The sequence below is a fragment of the Hypanus sabinus genome, unplaced genomic scaffold (assembly GCF_030144855.1).
Source record: "Hypanus sabinus isolate sHypSab1 unplaced genomic scaffold, sHypSab1.hap1 scaffold_264, whole genome shotgun sequence".
Classification (NCBI taxonomy): Eukaryota; Metazoa; Chordata; class Chondrichthyes; order Myliobatiformes; family Dasyatidae; genus Hypanus; species Hypanus sabinus.
The window spans coordinates 21,883-42,336 of NW_026780770.1; the positions used below are offsets into that span (position 1 = coordinate 21,883).

Below are 20,454 nucleotides of genomic sequence, written 5' to 3' on the forward strand. Positions count from 1 at the left end.
TCTTGACACCACTGTGTCGGGGTGATGACTTCTCTGTAGGCTGCCTCGTTATTATGTGAGATTAGGCCAGTCAGTGTAGTGTCGTCAGCAAATTTAGTTAGCAGATTGGAGCTGTGGGTGGCGACACAACTCTTGGGTGCACAGAGTAAAGGAGGGAGGAAGAAGACAACCCTGTGGGGTATGTGTGCTGAGGGTGAGAGAGAGAGAGGTGAGGGAGCCCACACTTAGCACCTGCCGGCGATCTGACAGGAAGTCCACGATCCAGCTACACAAGGCAGGGTGAAGGCCGAGGTCTCTGAGCTTCTTGTCGATACTTCACGGCTTTGTATGGCTACTGCTCTGCCCATGACTGCAAGGAACTGCAGAGAACATCAGAGAAACAAGCCTCCACTCCGTGGTCTCCTCCTACATTCCCCTCCCTCGGAAAAGCAGGCCACGTACTCAAAGATCCTCACAACCTGGACATTCTCGCTGCAAACCCGCTCCCCCATCGGGGAAGAGATACAAAAGCCTTAAAGCGCGAACAACCCGGCTCAAGGACGGCTTCCTGTCTGTGGTCATAATCCAAATGAATGATAAAATGGACTCGGCCTCACAATGTAACTCGACGTGACCCTGCACCATATGTCTATCTGCACTGCACTATCTCTGCAGCCATAATGCTTTGTTACATTGTTGTTTTGTCATTTACATTTTTCATTTTTAGAATCGTTTTAACTAGTACATAATCTTCTCCAGCTATAGAATGAAACAAGACTTCAGTAGATTAATATGTATAAAATTAATAAAGCTGAAGAAAAAAACTAATCGTAAAATATAAAAATGGAAAATATATATAGGAAAAAGAAGGAAATAAAGAACCCCATCTAACTAGGGGGGACCCACGAACAACAAAAAAGGGAAAAACCCATTAGGAATCAACCCCCCGGAGCAACACGTTTAACCATCAACTAAATATAAAAAGAGAATCATCAACCGCCATTTCATATTTATAAAAAAATAAAATTGGAAGGAAACCATATAGCATAGTTCAAATTAAATGATAATATTTGGCAAAGAACACCATCTTCTCTCAAAATCGAATCCAGGATCAAAAGTTCTCCTAATTTTTTTCAAAATAAGACATAAGATTCCTTGAGAAAACCATTCAATTAATTCAAGGGAAGAAGTATCTTTGTGTTTTAATAAAATAGCCCTTCTTGTCAATAGTGTAACCAATGCAATTACATGTTGATCTGGAGATGAAATACCCTGAATATGATGTGGAACTATACCAAATAGAACAGTCAACCTATCAGGTTGTAAATTCATTTTCAGAGCTTTAGATTTTGTTGGAAATAAAGATTTCCAAAACGATTTTAATGATGAACATGCCAGAACATATGTGACAAAGTAGCTACTTCAGTTTTATATATATCACAGTATTTGTCTATACGAGGAAATATTTTAGATAGTCTCTCCTTTGTTAAATAATAACGGTGAACAATTTTAAATTGAATTAAACAATGGTTGGCACATATAGAAGAACAATTTCCGTTTTTCAAAACTCGAAGCCAATCTTCATTAACAAAGGTCATATTAAGTTCTCTCTCCCAATATTGTTTAATCTTTAGTGATAGGTTCTCATTTGTAATAAAAATAAGTTATACATTCTGCCAATGGAAACTTTCTCTAAGGGATTCAATTTCAAAATGTTATCTAACAAATCAGAGTCTTGTAAATATGGAAACTTAGGTAAGCATTGTTGTAAAAAATGTCGAAACTGAACATATTCCAAAAAATGTGTATGAGCGAGAGAAATTTTGTCAATTAGCCCTTCAAAGGTCATCAATCGACCATCACAAAATAAATCTGTAAAAGAATGGATCCCTTTATTGTTCCATAGGAGAAAAATGGGGTCAGTTATTGAAGGTTTAAATGAAAAGTTTCGATATAAAAAACTAGACAACTAAATTGTTTCAAATTTAAAAAAAATAACGAAACTGAACCCAAATCGATAAGAATAGTTTAATAACCGGGTAACGATTTAAATTTGGAATTTTGGAGAGCTGTAAAGGTAATGGAGCTGCTAATATTGAAGTTAAATGAAATTGTTTAACAGCTTTTAATTCCAAATCAACTCATAATGATTTTTGTTTTAATATCAAGCCAATATAACCAAAATCATAAATGTCTAATATTCACAGCCCAATAATACAGTCTTAAATTAGGAAGTGCAAGTTCACCATCTTTTGCAGATCTTTGTAAATTATACTTATTAATTCGTGGTCTCTTATTGTTCCAAATAAAGGAAGAAATAAGAGAGTCAATTTGATCGAAAAAATTTTTAGTTAAAAAGATAGGTATACCAAGCAAGGCAGTAAGGGGGATTTGGGTCAAATTGGACCCAAAAAAGTTGTGAAAAGGTATGGAATACTTCCCACCAAAACTTTTCAATTGTAGGGCCAAACCAAATCATATAAACTAAAGAGGCATCAGCTGTGTTGCATTTATTACAAAGTGGAGAAACATTCGGGTAAAAACTGGAGAGCTTCTGTTCAGAATCTTAAGCTTTATGAACCACTTTAAATTGTAGAAGAGAATGGCGAGCACAGAAAGATGATTTATTAACCCGTTTAAGAATTCTATTCCACCTATCATCAGAAATCTGACAATTTAGGTCATCCTCCCAAGCTCTTTTTATTTTATCAAAGAAGTCTTGTCTAGAATCAATCAACAAGTTATAGATACCGGTAATAGAACCATTTACAAAAGTGTCCTGGTAAACCTCTTCTGCGCCCTCTCCAAAGCCCCGACATCCTTCCGAGAATGGGGGCGGCCAGAACTGTATGAAACACTCCAGATGTGGTCTAACTAGTTTTATAAAACTGTGTTACGAACTGTAACGTTTTAGAAACGAACCAGCAGCAATAGAGTTCACACTGGAGTCTGGTTTTGATGTTAAACCCATTCTCTTTATTAGTATCTACTTATAACATAGTAATTTAACGAAATAAAGCAAAGTTAGCAGTGTTATAGATGTGTAAATATAACTCCCAGACTATCGAGCCTGAGGGAACAAAGCTCAGAGTCTTGAGATGGTAAATTAGGAAAGTTCAGTAATCCACGGAATAAATTATGGGAGAGAGATATTTGTAATCCAGGGTGAAACGTAGAGAAAAGGCCGTTACATCAAAATAACCGTCGACGTAGTTCATATCCGTTGAATCCGTCCACATACGAGTTATCGGCGAAAGTGACCTGTCACAGGAATACCGTCTTCCAGGGGTTACCACACAACATACCCAGGCAAGGGTTAACACAAGATATTCCACAATCCACTCCTATGGATTATACGAAGTGACAGCCACAGACATTCGTTGTGGTTCCGTGTACCGATGATCAACCCACTCTTGTGGGCATAGGAGAGTTCCAAGCCTCAGCTGCGACTAACTGAAGCGATCAGCTTTTCCAGTCAGGCAGGCAGGCAGGCAGGCAGGCAGTCTCTCTCTCTCTCTCTCTCTCTCTCTCTCTCTCTCTCTCCCCCCCCCCCCCCGATGGTTCAGTCCACAGTCAGCGCTGTCAGCCTGTGACTGACGTCAGAGTCCCGCCTCCTCACGCCGGCGCTCTTAAAGAAACAGACACAGTACGACCGCAGGCTCGTAACAGCCGCAACACAACTTCCCGACTTTTGAGCTCAATGCTTCAACTAATAAAGACAACCATGTCATTTGCCTTCTTAACCACCCGATCAATCTGTGCAGTCTCTTTCAGGGAGCGATGAACTTGGAGTCTAAGATCCCTCTAATCATCAACACTGTTCAGGGTTTTGCATTCAACAGTGTACTGTCTCATACATTCGACCTACCGAGCTGCCAAGATGATCATCACTAATCAAATCTCACTGAGATTTCTCAGGTCCTGTTGAATTTATTGCCAAGTGCTCAAGTACGGGAAGGTACAGGTACAGAGAAACACTGACTTGTGGCAGCATCACAGGCAAGTACATTCAGAAAATACGCGGAACAGAAGTTATACGATTCTCTGTCAGTAACAATCTGTAAATATGTTTTATGTCATTAACGATATTTAAAATACATTGTGTCATGATCAATACTAAAATGTGCATTTGTGTCAATAACAGACTTGGAAATGTTGAATTTGTTCCCTGTCTCCATTCCTCCTGTAATCCACAACCAGCTCCTGTGTTTTTGTCACAATGAGGGAGAAGTTGTTTTCTTGACACCACTATGTCGGGGTGATGACTTCTTCTCTATACGCTGTCTCGTTATTATTTGGGATTCGGCCGATCAATGTACTGTGGTCAGCAGATCTAATTAGCAGATTGGAACCCGCCACTGCAGCCCCACAGTGCACTATGTACTGATTGCAAAGCTACGAAATTGCATGTGAATAGCCTCCCCTCCCCCAACTCCAATCTTTCTGCGTCACCAGCAGACTGGGGCATCTCACATCTCGCTGCCTCCGCCAGGACATTAAACTGTGAACAACTATGGTCAGGGACTGATCTCTGGGGCACTCCAAACGCTACCTCCTTCCAGTCTGAAAATGACCCACTCATCCAGCCACACACTACCGGCAGTTTATCGATCTCCAACGAAAAAGCCTAATCACCTACTCCTGAGGGTCAATACCATTGCTGACTCGGAGTTCACAACCGTCAAATACCAGGAGGGACATAATAATCAGAAAGTCTCTAGTCACAGCCGTGTAAATAAAATGTGATCTCAGTGGGTGTGTGGCGCATGCGCAGAATGCGAAGGAGACAGACAAACTGAGCCAAGTCACAGACTGATGAAGGGGAGGAATGATCCATTTTGATACAGAGAGGGAAGCGGAGAGTTTGATATTCAGCCTGATGCCGGAACTGTAGCCTGTTAGAAGATGAAGTCTTGTTCCTCCAACTTGTTCTGAGCTGTGACAGTTTTTTTCAGAAGGCACCATGGAGAGTAAAATTACCTGAGTTGAAATGTTGAGCTTCACCCTCCAACGTGCTTTGTAAGCTTTTAACAGTGTAGAAAAGGCAAAGGAATTGTCTATGCGACTCACAAGCACGTTAGTTCCGCTGTATCTGTCAGTTCACCAGCGCTTGAATGCCGCCGGTCCTTGAATGTGGAGGCGGAGATGTTGGAGAAGACAGCACCCCACTCGCGACAAGGAGAGCCCGATCACGTGTCCATGTCCGTGATCTGATTGGATATATCGCCATGACGTTCAGAGCACTGTGACGTCATTCACTGGCTCTCATTTTGGAAGGGATTCAGTCGGCCATCGCAGATACACTAAAAGCTTCGCACTGGAAAGCGGCCGTTCACCTGCTCCGTGTGTGTGAAGAGACTCATTCAGTTAACCCACCTTGTGATGCTCCGGTGAGTTCACAATAAATAGAGGCCACATTTCTGTCCGGAGTGAGCAAAGAGTTTTACTCAATCATCCCAGCTGCTGCAACACCAGCAACTTCACATCAGGGAGGAAGTTCACATCAGCTCCGTGTTAAATGTTTCACCATCACGGTGACTGAAGGCAGCTGCAGGTTTATGAGGGACCGTTACTGTCAGATTCTGCAGTTCTTGCGGCTGCTCATCGCACCCAGGACTGAACCCTGGTCACTGAGCATTGGAGGAGTCGGTTCTGCTGATGTTAGCCTTAAACTATACTGGTGTTTAATATTGTGGAGCTGTGAAAGATAAATCAGTTTGTATCAAATCCCGTGTCTCACTTGAGAGACCACTCGGCCCAGCTGATCCCTGTCCATTTTTCTGTTCCATATCAGTATATTAAAATCTATCCCTGCCGTTCCCCTCTCACCCTCCCTGAGATGACAGATTGCAACTAGTCACTACTCCGTGGGATAGGAGATTTCCCTTGAATTTCACAGAAACATAGAAATCTACAACATATTACTGATGCTTTGGCCCACAATATCGTACCGACCATGTAACTTAGTCTCTTAACTGTCTAGAATTACCCTACCGCATAGCCACCTATTTCCTAAGCTCCATGTACCTATCTAAGCGTCTCTTAAAAGATCCTATTTTATCCGCCTCTACCGACGCTGGCGGTGCATTCCACACAGACATCACTCTCTGTTTAAAAAAAACTTGGCTCTGACGCCTCCCCTGTACCTACCTCCAAGCAGCTTAAACCTATTCCCCCTCGTGTTAGCCGTTTATGCCCTGACTATCTGAATACCTGAAAAAGCCTCTGACTATCCACACGACCAATGCCTCTCATCATCTTATACACCTGCATGAATTTCCTGCATGATTTTCTCCGGCTGAACAAGACAATGAGCTCACTGTGGTTGTGACGTTGTTCAGGGCTCAGGACGAAGTTGGTTAAACTCCTTCTTACCCGCCCTTTTCAACGTTTTAGGTCACTCTCATTAATTTCAAAGGTCTTCGCTTCGAACTGCTGGGTTGTTACAATGAACATCTGAAGTCTGACAGCAGACTAGCGAGTGAATGGAGCAGAGTCAGAAACCAAGTTGCCAGTCAGGGATTTGGGGCTCCAGAAAGAGATGGGGCCTGGAGTTTACAAGGAGGAGGAAGAAGACAAACCGAACCTGCAGGATGTGGCTACAAATGAAAGATCAGACACATTTGGAAACTGCTTGATTGAAAAAAAAGTGGTTAATTTCTGCAAAATACTGGAGGAAATCAACATATCAGGCAGAAAATGTGGAGAGGAATAAATAGACAACGTTTAGGCCGAGCCCTTCAGCATGCCTAGACTGTGGACTCCTCTGCTTAGTTGCTGCCTGAACTGCACAGTTCCACCAGCATTGTGGGTTTGTGTGTGTGTGTCTGTATTTCTAGCAACTGCAGAATCGTTTGTGTTTTATCCTGTTGATATTGTTTTTTGGGAGCCGCTTTCTACGTTAAAAGAGCTGCTGAGTTTTCTACACAGAAAAAACCCTGAGGTGTGGACATAAAACCGGTGCTTGCAGGAACTTTTTATGGCACCGTGATTACCCATAAAACAGTGCGTTTAAAATTTCTCTGCCTCTGAACCACCAATCAAATGCGCAGGCGTCAAGGTTGTTGACGTATTCAGATCGCATGCGCGCTGTACACAAAAGGACTCAGCAGGAGCGTTCAAGGTAAGAATGAATCTACGGGCGGCTATCTTAAACACCGAGTGTGGAACAATTGCTCTGATGCCGGACACCGTGACCCACAATCCCGGGACAGTCCTGCTGTCTTCCCCTTCTCTCAGCCCCACGATCCGTACACAGGCCCTGGGAAGCTTCCGGCTGCTGAGGGAATGGGAACCGATGGATCTCTCAAACAGAGCTGAGATCCAGCTATTTAAATGCAAGGATTAGGAACTCGGCGAAAGAGAACAAAATCTTTTACATCACCAGTTGAGAAAATCTTCTTTGTTCTACCTCCAATCACAAACAAGAGAAAACCCGTGGAGAGGGCACAGTTTTAAGGTGCTTGGAAGCAGGTACGAAGGAGATGTCAGGGGTGTTGTGTTCTTTATACGGACCGTGGGTTACTCATAACAAACTATATTAGGGAAGAATTGACCTTTTATTTAACAGCAACAAAACCACGTTTTACACTGCCATGCTTCTCGATCATTCTTCATTTCTGCGCATTCTCAGAACTCTGTCCAGTCACGTCCTGGCACGTGATATCACCACGAGGGCTGAGTTTCTTTACGCAGAGTGATGAGTGTCTGGAATGGGCTGCCGGCGACTGTGATGAAGGCGGATGCAATCGTGTCTTTTAAGAGGCTTCTGGTACATGGTGCGCAGAAAAATAGAGGACTATGGGAAACTCTAGGTAATTTCAAAAGTAAGTAATATGTGGCACAGCATTGTAGGTCGAAGGGCCTGTATTGTATTGTATAAATGGTGAAGTCACTTACCCATGACTTCTGCTTGTCATCCCACCCAACATCAGTGGAAAATGCTGCTTGCAAATACCTCTATCTATACCCTTATAATTCTGTATACTTCCAACAAATCCTCAAAGCAGTGTACAAACTCCATTTCCAAAAAAGTTGAGATATTTTCTAAAATGCAATAAAAACAAAAATCTGTGATATGTTAATTCACGTGAACCTTTATTTAACTGACAAAAGTACAAAAAAAAGATTTTCAATAGTTTTACTGACCAACTTAATTGTATTTTGTAAATATACACAAATTTAGAATTTGATGGCTGCAACACACTCAACAAAAGTTGGGAGAGTTAAAATAAGATTGAACAGTGCACAGAATATTCAATTAACACCGGTTTGGAAGACTCCACATGAAGCAGGCTAATTGGTAGCAGGTGAGGTATCATGACTGGTTATAAAAGTAGCGTCCATCAAAGGCTCAGTCTTTGCAAGCAAGGATGGGTCATGGCTCACCCCTTTGTGCCAAAATTCATGAGAGAATTTAGGTCTTTCAATATCTACAGTACATAATATTGTGAAAAGATTCAGAGAATTCAGAGACATCTCAGTGCGTGAAGGGCAAGGTCGGAAACCACTGTTGAATGCACGTGATCTTCAAGCCCTCAGGCGGCACTGCCTAAGAAACAGTCATGCTATTGTGACAATTATAGCCATCTGGCCTTGGGAGTACTTCGGAAAACAATTGTCACTTAATGCAGTCCGTCACTCCATCCGGAAATTCAATTTGAAACTGTATTACTCAAGGAGGAAGCCATACATCAACTCTATGCAGAAACGCCAGCAAATTCTCTGGGCCTGAGCTCATCTCAGATGGACTGAAAGACTGTGGAACTGTGGTCAGATGAGTCCACATTTCAGCTAGTTTTAAGAAAAAAATGGGCATTGAGTTCTCTGTGCCAAAGGTGAAAACGACCATTCTGATTATTATCAGAGAAAGGTACAAAAGCCAGCATCTGTGATGGTATGGGGATGCATCAGTGCCCACGGCATGGGTGAGTTTCATGTATGTGAAGGTAACACTGACTCTAAGGCATATATTAGGATTTTAGAGAGACATATGTTGCCATCAGGGCGACGTCTCTTCCCGGGACGTCCATGCTTATTTCAGCAGGACAATGCCAGACCACATTCCGCACGGGCTACAACAGTGTGGCTTTGCAGACACAGAGTGCATGTGCTTGACTGGCCTGCTGCCAGTCCAGATCTATCTCCTGTTGAAAACATATGGCGCATCTTGAAGAGGAGAATCAGACAACGGAGACCACGGACTGTTGAGCAGCTGAAGTCTTACATCAAGCAAGAATGGACAAAATTTCCAATTGCAAATCTACTGCAATTAGTATCCACATTTCCAAAACGATTCAAAAATGTTATTAAAAGGAAAGGTAATGTAACACAATGGTAATCATGCCTCTGTCCCAACTTTTGTTGAGTGTGTTTGTGTTGCAGCCATCAAATTCTACATTTGTGTAATTACAAAATACAATTAAGTTGATCAGTAAAACTATTGCAAATCTTTTCTTTGTACTTTTGTCAGTAAAATAAGGGTAAATGTGAATTAACATATCAGAGATTTCTGTTTTTATTGCATTTTGGAAAATATCCCAACTTTTCTGGAAATGTTGTTTGCATAATTTCCTTGTTTATGCTTAGAGCCTTTTTTAGGTGTATGTGAGCTCGATTTAACATTTAAGAGGTTTTTAATAGGTTCCTGGATGGCAGGGGTATGGGAGTGGGCAGTTTAAATGGTTCAACACAAACTCGATGGCCCATAGGGCCTGTTTCTGTTTTGTATTTTTCTATGACTGTGACAGGATCCTGAAATAATCCTAATATGTACTCTATGAACTTGTAACAGCTGTGTGGACCAACCATTCATCTCAGCAGGAATTTTTTATATGGCGTTAAAACGGTGGCACTTTAAGTTAATAATACATAAAAGAATTCCCAGCAGCACGTCAAGAAAGACTATTTGCGTTTCAGATACTGTGGGGCCAGGCACCCGTGCTGCTCAGCAGGAATAGGGAATACGAGCATTGGAGAGAGTCAAACTGAGCCAAGGCACAAATTCGAGATGGCAGAAATGCCCCATTCTTATAGAGACAGGAAGAGCATCAGAGAATTGATGGTCATTCCAGATACCAGCACTGTGCACAGTCAGGAGATGATTTCTCTGTCCAACTTGGGTTTAACATCACTGTAACAGTGTGATACGAGATCAAACCTCGGCAACTCAAGTAATTTCATCTCAGATGTTGTCCTAAACCAATTAATGGATTATGTAAATCTTTTTACAGGTTAAAAACGAGAAGGAATTTGTCTCCACGAATCTCAGATACGGCACGGCAATTTTGCTGTCTCTGTCTGGATATTTAAGAAGTGGAGCAAGGGATTCAATCGACCATCCTTCCTGCTCAGACTGTGGGAATGGTTTCACTCGGTTATCTCAGTTGAAGGTACATCAGCAAGTTCCCACTGGGCAGGGCTATTCATCTGTTCTGTGTGTGAGAAAGGATTCTGTCGGGCATCCCACCTGCGGACAGACCAGTCCGATCACACTGGGCCGAGGCTGGTCATCTGCTGAATTTCAGGGAAGGGATTCTCTCGGTCATCTGACCAAATGGCACACCAGCAAGTTCATACCGGGAAGCGGCCATTCACCTGCTCAGACTGTGGGAAGGGATTCACACAGTCATCCACACTACAGATTCATCAGCGAGTTCACACTGGGGAGAAGCCATTCACCTGCTCAGAATGTGGGAAGGGATTCAGTCAATCATCCAACCTACAGAGTCACCGGCGAGTTCACACAGGGGAGAAGCCATTCACCTGCTCAGACTGTGGGAAGGGATTCACGCTGTCGTCCCACCTTCAGAGACACCATCGAGTTCACACTGGGGAGAAGCCGTTCACTTGCTCGGTCTGTGGGAAGAGATTCAGTGAGTCATCTGACCTACTGGTACATCAGCGAGTTCACACTGGGGAGAGGCCATTCACCTGCTCAGTCTGTGGGAAGGGATTCACTCAGTCATCCAACCTACTGGTACATCAGCGAGTTCACACTGGGGAGAAGCCGTTCACCTGCTCAGTCTGTGGGAAAGGATTCACACTGTCATCCCACCTACAGAGACATCTGCGAAGTCACACTGGAGAGAAGCCATTCACCTGCTCAGAATGTGGGAAGGGATTTACACTGTTATCCCACCTACAGAGACACCAGCGAGTTCACACTGTGGAGAAGCCATTTACCTGCTCAGAATGTGGGAAAGGATTCACTCATTCATCCATACTGCAGATTCATCAGCGAGTTCACACTGGGGAGAGGCCGTTCACCTGCTCAGACTGCGGGATGAGATTCACTTGCTCATCTAAACTGAAGGTACATCAGAGAGTTCACACTGGGGAGAAGCCGTACACCTGCTTAGACTGTGGGAAGGGATTCACTCAATCATCCAACCTACTGGTACATCAGCGAGTTCACACTGGGGAGAGGCCATTCACCTGCTCAGTCTGTGGGAAGAGATTCACTTGCTCAACAAAACTGAAGGTACATCAGAGAGTTCACACTGTGGAGAAGCCGTTCGCGTGCTCAGTCTGTGGGAAAGGATTCACCCAGTCATCCAAACTACAGAATCATCAGCGAGTTCACACTGGGTAGAAGCCGTTCACGTGCTCAGTCTGTGGGAAAGGATTCATTCAGTCATCCCAATTACTGGCACACCAGTCAGTTCACAATGGAGAGTGGCTGTTGTTATGAATCCCTGGGTTTTGTTTGCTGTGGACTGTCATTTTAAGAGAGAGACAGATTAAGAAGGTGAATCAGTCTGACTTGCAGCTTGTTTACATTGCTCACAACTTGTTTAGTTTTAACTGAGGACACAGACACTCAGAGTCAGACGGAGACGAAGGAGGAAAAATGGAAGGATCGAAACCAGGGAACTAGAGGCCAAGGGTCAATCTTTGGAACTTTCCTATGCCCACAAGGGTGGGTTAGTTATCGATTCATCGTACATCGAACGTGTGGTGGTCACCTCGTTTGATCCATAGGAGTGGATCTGATTTGGGGTATCATGTGAAGACCACTGATGTGTTAACCCTTGCCTGGGTGTGGTGACGATACCCCTTGTGACAATTTGCTTTTTGTGATAATTCGTATTTGGATTTGGAATGACGATGGATAAAATCTACAGCGATTATTCTCTTGTTTTACCACCATGGAACCTGTGGAATTCGACATAATTGCCTTCTCTTGACATTTACCCCGGATTACAAATATCTCCCTCATCACCTATTCCGTGGATGAACTGAGCTTTCATACTTTACTATCTCAAGACTCCAAGCCTTGTTTCCCCCGTGCTCAGTAGTTTGGGAGTTATATTTACACACATTTATTCACATAACACTGTTAACTTCTGTTTATCTTGTTTAAGTTACAATATTATAAGTAGTTATTAATAAAGATAGTGGTTTTAACATCAAAACCAGACTCCAGGTGTAGTCTATTGCTGCTGGTTTGTTTCTAAAGCATTACGGTTCATAACAAAATTGCATCCTGCGTCCGGGATATGAACAAACTTGGGGAAATATTGATCGATTAATTATCGAGTTGAATGGGGTGATCCCTTTTGATTTATTTGTGTGTGGAAATCAGCAGCAATGGATATTTATATATGTCTGGAAGCGCCAACCCCTGAGGCATTAGGAAAAGCTAAAACAAATGAATAGCTGACGATTGAACCTCAATGAGGTAAGGGGGTGTGAAGGAGCAGGGTAAGCATAAATCTGGGAGAGCAAGTAAAGTTGAAAAAAATAGGGGTTTTATTACAAAAAATGTTTATAAACTCAACAGAACTGTTCTAGAGTCTAAACTTGAATCATCTAAACAGAACAAAACTGGGTTACAACAATGCAGCGAAATACTCCTCAGACCTGGAGACACCACTCAGCTCCTGGCTGTGGGCTTATATTGGATGCTGGCCATTCAATAGTAAATTGCATGGGACAGAAAACATTCCTCTCCTTTAAAAGATATGCCATAAATGACGTAGCTCCAGAGAACACCCCTCTGGCTGTAGCAGAATCCAATTATCCAGCCCCATCTACATAGGCTGGTGTCATGCAGCCCCTGAGTCGTTTCCCAGGTTATCAGGGGGACGGTCGGCTACAGGACACTTTAATAGGCCCGGCTGATGGTGCGGCTGCGAATTGCAGACGCCACAGGGGACTATGAGAAAGCCAGAAATTCAGAGGAAAATAGTTGAGCACTATATATCTATGAAGGTATTTGATAAGGAAGTGTTAAAGAGGTTTCCTGTGAGTAAAGAGGAGATCCAGTTACAACTAGAACAATTGTGGACTGATGTACTTAGATTAGAGGCTGACGAAAAAGAGACAGAGGGGGTTTGATGCTAGAGAGGTAGACAAACAGAGGGAAGAAGCAGATAAAAAGGTGTTTTGAAGCTGAGGAAGCAGACAAACAGAGGGAAGAAGGAAAAAGACAGAGGCATGTTCTGACAGATAAGTTAAGGCTCAAGAAAGAAGTTGCTGTCTCAAAGGAGTTGGTTGTACCATTTATTGCCAGCCAGGAAGTTAAATTGGTCCCTCCATTTGATGAAACTGACGTAGGTAAATACTTCCAGCCTTTTGAGAAAGTGGCTGGAAGTCAAAAGAGGCCGAAAGGAAGCTGGACTCTTTAGTTACAAAGTATAATTTTTCTGCCCTATCAATTGAAAATGCAGCTGATTATGTCATTGTGAAACAGGCTGTGCTCAAAGCTTATGTGTTGGTTCCAGAAGCTTACAAAGGCTTGGAAATTGGAGGAAATCTATGAAACAGACTTACATGGAATTTGCTTCTGAGAAGTTTGTGTGTTTTGACCGCTGGTGCACATATAAAAATATAAATGATGATTTTTACAGATAGAAAGAGTTGGTTTTAATTAAAGAATTCAAAAGGTGCGTCTATGATGACATAAAGAGATATTTAGATGAAAATGATGCTGCCACTTTGCAGGAGTCTGCTAGATTAGCAGATGTTTGCTTTAACTCATAAGGTTAAGTTTACCCCGAATAAGAGCTTCCAAAAGAGTAGCAGGGATCACCAGGGTAAACCAGAAATTAAAGCTGGGACTAGTGACAGGAGTAAGGATGAAGGGAAACAGTTGAAGGTGAAATATTCTGGTCTTGCTTGTTACTATTGTAGGAAAGCTGGTCATGTGATGGCTAATTGTTCTATCCTGAAGAAGAAAAAGGAAAAGGAGGCAGTCCCAAATGCCCGTGGTCAGTATGTTGAAGCACCTATAAACCCACAGGGTTCTGAATATTCTGCTGAGGCTCAGTTAAGGACTGAGAGGTCTGACCGAGTTAAGAAGGTGTTCGATCATTTTATGTCAGATGGGTTTGTATTAGTAAATGAAGAATCAACCCCAGTACCAGTGAAAATTCTTCGAGATACTGGGGCTTCTCAGTCACTTGCATTAGACAGTGTTCTAAAGTTTGGTGATGAGTCTAACACTGGTGAGGTAAATCTTATTCAAGGCCTTGGGGGCGGTGTGGTTTCTGTGCCGTTGCACAAGGTAACTTTATAATCAGGATTGGTTTCAGGACCTGTTGAGATAGGATTGTGCTCTAGTTTACCGGTGGAAGATGTTACTTTGCTGTTAGGGAATGACCTGGCAGATGGTAAAGTTGTTCCTGCAGTGCAGTTCACTACTAAGCCAACCACTGATGACCCACAGATGGATTTTAACATTTATCCTTCCTACGCAGGAACTCAAGGTATGGCTAAAAAGTCTGCCAATGCAGAGAGTTCTGTGCAGCATGATTCTGATACCCATGATAGCCAAAATCCGGATTCAGGTTATGATGACTCGTCAGGGACTTTTCTGCCTTCATTGTTTCAACAGGATTCAGGTCGTAAGTCTGATGAGAAAGATTTATCCCTGTCTAGGAAGGAGATTATAGCAGAACAGAACCGAGACCCTGAGTTTGAAGCTTTAAAAGAAACAGCTCTCTCAGATGATGAGATTAAGAAAGTGCCAGTAGGGTATACATCCAGATTCCCAGAGGCAATAGCTCTCAGAAATATTAAAGCTAAAACTGTGGCAAAGGCTGTTACCAAGTTTTTTACTTTATCTGGTTTGCCTAAAGAAATCCAGTCTGATCAAGGAAGTAATTTTACATCTGGATTATTCCAGCAGGTAGTTTATGAACTGGGAACTAAACAAATTACATCAACTGCATTCCATCTGGAATCACAAGGGGCTTTGGAAAGATTTCATTCTGCCCTCAAAACACTGATTAAGACATACCATGATGAAAATGGAAAAGACTGGGATGAAGGAATGTATTTGGTTTTGTTCGCAGTAAGAGTTGGTACAGGATTAACTGGGCTTTAGTCCATTTGAATTTGTATTTGGTCGCAGTGTGAGGGGACCTTTGACCTTGTTAAAGGAACGGTGGATTGATGGGGATGTACATGTTAACCTGTTAGACTATGTTTTAAAGTTCAAAAATACACTGCACGAAGCCTGTATTCTAGAAAGACAAAACTGAAGGATTTCTCAAAACAAAATGAAGTGTTGGTTTGATAAGCGGGCTTGCGAAAGAAAATACCAGGTGGGGGATAATGTGCTTACCTTATCTCCAATGTTGATGAATCCACTACAGGTGAAATTCAATGAACCATTTCAAATAGTCTCTCAACTTATTGATGTGAATTATGTTATTAAAACACCTGATCAACGTAAACTAACAAAGGTGGTACATATAAATATAATAAAACCTTATTTTGACAAGCAGGCATCATCTGTGAGTGTATTTGTCAAAACATATGAATCTGGTAACCCTGAGAATGAAACAATTGACTCGTCTGAGACTTTTCACAAGCCAAACATGGTCCCAGTTAGACTAATGAACTTGGTTGTTCCAGAAAACATTGATAACAAGTTGACTGATCTGCAGCCAAAGCAACAACAACAGCTGACGGAATTAATTCTGAAGTTGAAAGATTTTTTTCCCGATGTTCCCAAACAACCACAGTCGCAGTACATGGCATAGATAATGGTCAAGCTAAACCGATTAAACAACACCCATATTGCATGAACATGAAAAGTGTAAATAGGCTGAGCAAGGAATTGAATATATGCTGAAAAATGGTATTATTAGTCCTTCAGCATCAGATTGGAGCTCACCCTGCTTTATTGTGTCCAAACCTGATGGCAGTGCTAGATTTTGCACTGATTATAGGAAGGCAAATGCAGTAACAAAAACAGATGCCTATCCTATCCCTAGGATAGATGATTGCATCGATAAGGTTGGAATAGCTAATATCTTACAAAGATTGATCTGTTGAAAGGGTACTGGTGTGTTCCATTGATGGACAGAGGTAGAGATATTTCTGCATTTGTGGCACCATCTGGGTTGTATGAATACAATGTTTTACCTTTTGGAAAGAAAAATGCTCCAGAAACATTCCAGAGAATGATTGATTCTGTAATTCGAGATTAGAACACACAGATGCCTATATTGATGACTTAGTCACAGGGAGTGACACTTGGGAAGAGCATATCTCTGAAGTAGAAAAGCTGTTTGACAGGCTTTCCAAGGCCAGCCTTACAGTTAACTTAGCTAAGAGTGAATTTGGCCATGACACTGTGACCTGTCTTGGCTATGTTGTAGGTCGATGCAAGTTTGCTCCTGTTCGGGCAAAAGTCCAGGCAATTTCGTCACTTCCTATTCTGACTGCTAAGAAGGCTCTTAGAAGGGTTCTGGGAATGGATGGATATTATTTTAAGTTCTGGAAGAACTTGGCTGCTATCGCTCTTCCTCTGACTAATCTCCTGAAGAAGGTTGAAAAGTTTGTTTGGACCGAGCCTTGTCAGGAGGTATTTGATCGATTGAAAGTTATTTTTTGAGATTAGGCCAATCAATGTAGTGCTGTCAGCAAATTTAATCAGCAGATTGGAGCTGTGGGTGGCAACACAAGTCATGGGTGCACAGAGAGTAAAGGAGGGGGCCAAAGAGACAACCCTCTGGGTTATGTGTGCTGAGGGCCAGAGAGGCAGAGGAGATGGAGCCCACTCTTACCACCTGCGGCGACCTAACAGCAAGTCCAGGATCCAGCGACACAAGGCAGGGTGAAGGCCGAGGTCTCTGAGCTCCTTGTCGATACTTCACGCCTTCGTATGGCTACTGCTCTGCCCATGACTGCAAGGAACTGCAGAGAACTTTGGAGAGCAGAGAAGATCAGAGAAACAAGCCTCCCCTCCATGGACTCTTCCTACACTTCCCCTGCCTCGGAAAAGCAGGCCATGTACTCAAAGACCCTCACAACCTGGACATTCTAGCTGTAAACCCGCTCCCACATTGGCGGAGAGATACAAAAGCCTTAAAGTGCGTAACACCAAGCTGAAGGATGGCTTCCTGTCTGTAGTTATGCCAAATGAATGATAAAATGGACCCGACTTCACAATATAACTCAGCGTGACCCTGCACCATATGTCTATCTGCACTGCACTTTCTCTGCAGCCATAATGCTTCGTTACAGTTATTTTTTTGTTGTATATCAGCTCAATGTACCGTCGTAATGTATCGATCTGTGTGGATGGTACATCAGGCAAGATTTTCACTGTAGCTCAGTACGTGATGATGATAAACAAATTTCCCCATTTTAATTCTGTGGAAATATTAGACAGACTGAGCTTCTGCTCTGGAACCTCAGAAGGAAACTGAACTGTTGTCATTTCTGTGGAAAGCAAATATATGGAAAATGCTTCAATCTCACATTACGATCTGCAGTAACTGGGATCAGGTGACCGGTGGTGGGTCTCCCATATCAATATCAGAATCAGGTTTAATAGCACCGGCATATAGATAGATAGATAGATAGATACTTTATTCATCGCCAAGGGGAATTTCAACCCATGAAATATAACTCATGAAAGGGGAAATGTGCCATGAAATTTATTGTCTCTGTGGTAGCAGTAGAACCTAATTCTTAACAAAAGATTTTAACAATTGTGATTTAAAATAAGAATATATATATAGTTCAAAAATAGAAAAAATAAAAATCTAATAAACTTTTAATTCTGTGGAACTATTTGACTGACTGGGTTGTTGCTTTGGAAATTCTGAAGTGAAGCTGAATTAAACTTTACACATTTATGAGAAGCTCAGATAAATACAAATGGCTAAATTCTCACATCAATGGGTCAGACACCCAGAAACGTCGGCAGCACTTCAGCACGTCGAAACTGTGTATGAAACATGCAGAAAATATTGCAGGGAAAAAAAACACTGTCCACCCACAACGAGAGGATGTGACAGATCCGGATCTCACTGACTTGACTGAACGGGTAAAAGATGAAGCTGCACGGACACGTAGAGCTGTGACTCGCAGATGCTGCAGATCTGCAGAAAAACGTGAACAGGAACCGGTGGAGGGACTCCCTCCTGAACCGGTGTCTCTGCTCCTCTCCCTCTCACACGCTGCCCGACCCATACGCCGCATTACCCACATTATTCCATATTTATACCAGATACATGTCTACTTTTCCACACCATATCTACCCCGATCCCTTTCCCTCCACCCCCAGGTCACAGAGTCACGGGCTCGATTCCATCCCCTTTTTCAGAGACTGGGGTCCCTGGTTCAACCGGTAATGATGTTGTGCATTTCAATGTGTTCAGATCTCAGTCCTCGATTCTCTAAATGACACTTAGAGTTATCACATTTGATCTTTCTTCAAGTTATGACCCCACCACTCCAGAGATCAGTTAGGTGTATCTTCATTGCACTCTCTGTAACAAATACTCTCTAACCTTTTTGTTCATCCTCTATGGAATTAATTTAAACTTTCTGCAGCCCTGTGTTGCCCCAACTACTGACGTCCCACCCTTGTCACTATTTCCACCTTCCACCTCCCCCCCACCTGGATCCACCTCTCACTCCCCAGCTCTTGCCCCATCCCCAGCCCTCACCTCTTTTCTCTGACTATTTCCCGTCCACTCTCAGTCCAGAGGGAGGGTCTCGACCCGAAATGTTGATGGTCCATTTCCCTCCACAGATGCTGTCCGACCCATTGAGTTCCTCCGGCAGTTTGTTCTTTGGTGTGTATAACCCGTATTAGTATGGGGAGCGGGATTTTACACCATATTGCAGGGTTAGTTTGTTGACGTTCTTTGTTACGTCAGCAATATTTCAATGTTATTTTCAGTTCGGTGCATTGTTTTACCATACCGAGCTGCAGAAATCTTTTCAGCATTTTGTCCAACTTTGCCAAATCATTCCTGATTCCCACATCACTCTCTGCGACTGGGAGCCTTTCCCCATCACCAGGTCTGAGGAAAAGCAGGGAATCCTCTGTCACGGTTTCCTTCTCTGTGAGTTCTGTGATTTCCTGTAAACATGGAAGGTGTTGAGTGATGGACTGAGTGAAAGGGAATGGAGAAGACATTATCTGCTCAGTGATGAGACGTCTCAGTGACTTTGATCACAGGAACAGTCACTGGGCAGCCTCTACACCCATTCTGTAAATTACTGGGTTCGGTAATTAGCAGCAAAGCACATGACTGTGGAAATAACAACCTGCATACACTTCCCATCCATGTCCTTACCCAAATTTCTCTTTAGTGTCTAACTAGAACCCACATCCACCACTTCCACTGGCAGCTCATTCCACACTCTCACCAACCTCTGAGTGAAGAATCCCCCTTCAGATTCCCCAAAAATATTTCACCTTTCACCCTGAAATATCGTGTGACAGTGGGAAAGTGTGTATTGAACCGGAGGAAATAGCAGAGGTAATTAATGAATACTTTACTTCAGTATTCACTATGGAAAAGGATCTTGGCGATTGTCGTGATGACTTGCAGCAAACTGAAAAGCTTGAGCATGTAGATATTAAGAAAGAGAATGTGCTGCAGCTTTTGGAAAGCATCAAGTTGGATAAGTCGCTATGGATATGACCATTTGGAGAGGTATAATATGATTAGTAATAGTCAGCATGACTTTGTGACGGACAGGTCGTGCCTTACGAGCCCGATTGAATTTTTTGATGATGTGACTAAACACATCGATGAAGAAAGAGCAGTAGATGCAGTGTACATGGATTTCAGCAAGGCATTTGATAAGTTAACCCATGGAAGGCTTATTGAGAAAGTAAGGAGGCATGGGATCCAAGGAGACATTGTTTTGTGGATCCAGCACTGGCTTGCCCACTGAAGACAAAGAGTGGTTGCAGATGGGTCATATTCTGCATGGAGGTCGGTGACCAGTGGAGTGCCTCAGGGATCTGTTGTGGGACCCTTACTCTTTGTGTTTTTTATAAATGACCTGGATGAGGAAGTGGAGGGATGGGTTGGTAAGTTTGCTGATGACACAAAGGTTGAATGTTTTGTGGATAGTGTGGATGGCTGTCAGACTTTACAGCGGGACATTGATAGGATGCAGAACAGGGCTGAGAAGTGGCAGATGGAGTTCAGCCCTGGTAAGTGTGAAGTGGTTCATTTTAGTAGGTCAAATATGATGGCAGTTAAAATG

At 42.7% G+C, this 20,454-nt stretch overlaps 1 pseudogene; it reads left to right on the forward strand.

The window, feature by feature from the left end:
• The first annotated feature begins 6,892 nt into the window (after positions 1-6,892).
• LOC132388099 (zinc finger protein 850-like) overlaps positions 6,893-20,454 on the forward strand; it is a 33,204-nt pseudogene continuing 19,642 nt past the window's right edge.